This window comes from Pteropus vampyrus, unplaced genomic scaffold (assembly GCF_000151845.1).
Source record: "Pteropus vampyrus isolate Shadow unplaced genomic scaffold, Pvam_2.0 Scaffold22, whole genome shotgun sequence".
NCBI lineage: Eukaryota > Metazoa > Chordata > Mammalia > Chiroptera > Pteropodidae > Pteropus > Pteropus vampyrus.
Genome location: NW_011888803.1, coordinates 5,412,657 through 5,416,649, shown reverse-complemented (window position 1 = coordinate 5,416,649; position 3,993 = coordinate 5,412,657).

Here is a 3,993-nt window from a genome sequence, read left to right as displayed (position 1 = left end):
AATGGCTGTTAGAATTTACTATAACAAATCTGGTTTTCTATCATCCAGAAATATTCTCATGCTGTGGGTCATGCTATTTGCCGCCAAACAGATTTTTCCAGTTATAGAAGACCTCATATCGAAATAAAATTGGGGGGAAACTATAGCTCACTAGAGTTGTCTTGTTACCCCAAAGATTTAAACCAGATCTAATGGAATAGAAGAGGAATGATAAGCAGAGGGAGAAAAAAACAGAGAGAGAGATTAAGTGTGAGCTCCTTTGGATTCTGATCAAAATCAGGGCTTAGTGTTTTGGAGCATTTGCATTCTCGATGTGTGCCATTTTATCTTGTTTTTACTCTCTCCCAATCTTAATTCCTTCCTATTCTAGTTTACACACACACACACACACACACACACACACACACACACACACACACACACATTTAATCAATCTACTTGTTTATTCCCTATATCCTTATGTTATTGAAACCAATCATATTCCGTCAGCATGTTATGTGATGCAAGGCAACATACTCAGGTTGTAGGGAACTTCAGCAATCTCCTTGTGTCACTCAAAAGATGATGCTAGCTCTTTTTAAATGTTGTAAATATCACAGAAGAAAAACTATTAAAAAACCACCTACAATGCCCTTAATTTACTCCATCGTTTAAAAAATAATAATTTATATGTTTTCTTCAACCAATGCTAATTAATTTCTATGTCAAAGAAGAAAAATTGAAATGCCTTATTATAAATACCTACTGATGGCTAATTTTAATGGTGAGATGGGAAAAAAATAATCTATACCTTCACTCTCGAGGCTCACCTTTTGACTTTTTTGAAGAGACTAAAATGAACACATAGAGAAAATAATGTATTTATCTACTAGAGAGGTCAGGCTTAACTGCTTATTTTCCAATGAAAGTCTATTTAAAGGGGAAAAAAAGAAAAGGGAAAACTAATGGGCAAGTAAAGATGATTATTTTGCCCTAAAGATCAAATTGAGGAGAAAGCCAGCTTTAGCACCAAATCCTTAGTATATAAAAAGAATGTATGTTATATGCAATATTAAATTTATGGTGACCTCAACCCCATGATTATGCTTTTGCATCAATTCTCTGAGCCAAAAGTACCAGGAACCAAGTAGAACAGATCTCATGTCTACTGAACAGGAAGCACATATAGGAATTATACTTCTGTGACTGGTGGAAATCACCATGGACAATCCATCAAGGAGAGGAAAACCTCTAATTCTAAGTCTCGGTTTCTTCAATTGTGAAATGATAACAATGATGTCTGCCTCGCCTATTTTACAGGTTTGCTATGTCCTCCACATAAGTAATATGTTAGCAATAATAGTATCTTCATTTATTGAGCGTTTAGATAATAAACAAATGCATAAAATTTTACAAGCATTATCTCACTTAGCCATTAAAACAAACCTATGAAATGAGTAACATTGATCCAATTATGCAGTTGAAAATAGCTAGGCTCAGAGAATTAAAATTTCACAGATTGTAAATGGGAAAGCAAAGAGATTCCGATTCCAAGTATTTTAGCTGACTTCTTGAGTAAATGATATCAAAAAGATTTTATTCATTAAATACCAACGAGAGTATTCTGTTTTCCTGGTCTCTTAGTTATCAAATGGTAATGATGTTTGGTGATAATAATTGCACTTCTGCTGATAAGAATAATGTTCATAGTCAAATTCTAAATGGCCAAAGTTATATTTAAGTAGAAAAGTCTATGAAAATTTACAGGAAGGAAGTTTCTCCTTTCATAAGTAAAGCTCTCTCTCTCTCTCTTTCTTTTTTTCACTTTTTTTTACCTTTCATTAAAATGCTAGGGGGAGTGTCTTGATATATTTTTTTTTCTTTGCCCTTGAATGCTGCTAATAATTGCTTCTGCTCATGATACTATCCCCTTATTTTTATGAAAAAAATAGAACACTTAAAATTAAAATCTGCAGTGGAATAGGTGATATTAGGCCATCTAAGGTCTCCTTCTGTCTTTCAAAATCTAGTTAAGGGCAAATAATCCCTCTCATTCAAGAAAAGATGTAAATAATCCCTTTGACCAAACTGCTGTCTAGTTAGACTAAGAGCACTAAAAAAAAAAGTCACTCACTCTCCACTTACTCAGTCCAACTCTGAATGATGCAAATATCTGTCTGTTTCAGATAGCTTTTCCCTTAGGTAGATAACAAATGATTCTAGTTTGGTGACTCCAGTACTAAAGTGTCATAGTTATAAGTGTCATAGATAAATATAGGAATAGCTTCTTACTAATATGTGTGTGTGTGTGTGTGTGTGTGTGTGTGTGTGTGTGTATTTTTTGCAATCTAGTGTTGCATATGGATGCTAGGAATAAGTAATGTAAATGGTCTGTTCTAATTTACATTTGAATGGGGGCTTAAAAAGGATCAGGGAGCACTGCCCTGCCTTGAAAAGCTATGGCCTAAAATGAGTGACAGGGATTGTCATCTGTATTATAATTATTACCAAGTTCCAAAAAAAAGACCCGTGTTAGAAGTGGAATCGTCTCTCCAGGGGATATCCAAGACTGTTGCACTTGGGTAAAATATGAATCAAGGGCTAATGCCAAAAACCCAAATTACATTTTTTAAAAGAGGATATTACATTAAAATAGTGATAAACTGAGTAATTACAGAGAATTTATGTATCTTTTAACATAATTAATGATGTAAAACACCAAAGTTTGAAATTTAAAGTCCATCTATTTTAAATTATGCTTCAGAATTTACAAATATCATAAGAATAAAATAAATGTAGAATGCTTAGATTAATAAGTATAAACTAAATATAGATTAGATATTTATCTACTGCGAATATTACAAAAGGAAACAAGAATTACTTCTTGTATTAAGTAGATTCTAGCTAACTGTAGGGCATTTACTAAAACTAATGTTAATGTTATCTTAGTTAACTTTTCATATATAACAAGTACTGCGTAAATAAACCCTGTATGAAATCTGGAATGTAATTTATAATGAATTTGTGCTAATGATATTTAATGTGCTAGTTAAAATGGGAGCTTTATTGAGAATAAATTCGCTCATTTACTTCAAAGGGAGTTACCAAACGTGTAATTTTATAGCAATCTAAGAAACAAAACAACATTAGCTAATAAAAGAATGATTTACAGATTTCCTTATGAAAATGTGGTATATATGTTTTTTTTTTCACCCTTAATTGTTTACTAGTAAAAAACTTCTTAGTTTCTATGGACACTCCAAAAATTCAAACAAATAACTATTTGAGAATGCATATTTGTGATAGGCAGAATAATGGCTCCTCAAAAATGTCTACATCCTACAAGGTTATGAACCTTAAATAGGAAGATCATCAGTATCATGTTATCCAGATGTTTTCAATAATATGAGCCTTTAAAAGCAGAGAACTTTCTCCAGACAAGTCAACGAAATGTGGAGGAAGCAGGAGTAATGAGGCTGAAGAGGAGGTCAGAGAAAAGTGAAAAAGGATTCAACCTATCTTTGCTGGCTTCAAAGATGAAGGTGTTTTGGGCAACCTCCAGAACCATAGGACTCCTGGCCAAAAGCCAGCAAGAAAATGGTAACTGCCAGCTTACAACTGCAGGGAACTGAACTCTACTAAAAATGTGGAGGAGCCTGAAAGCCGCTTTTCCTGTGTAGAACACAGCTCTAATGACTGTGAGACCATGTTTCGCCCAGTAAGACCCTGTTGGCCTTTTGATTTACAGAACTGTGAGATAAGAAATGTGTGTTATTTTAAGCCACAAACTGTGTGATAATTTGTTAAGGCATCAACAGAAAACTAATACCATACTGTATTATATGTTCAATATAAACACTTATTACTAAGTGAACATTAAGATGATCAAAGTTCACTTTCACAATAGAATGCCATGGTACCGATATTAATGAGGATTTTAAAATTCTGAAGTTTTAGAGAATAAATTCCTTAAAATTGATGTCTTAATTAATGATGTAAAACAAAACAAAAAAA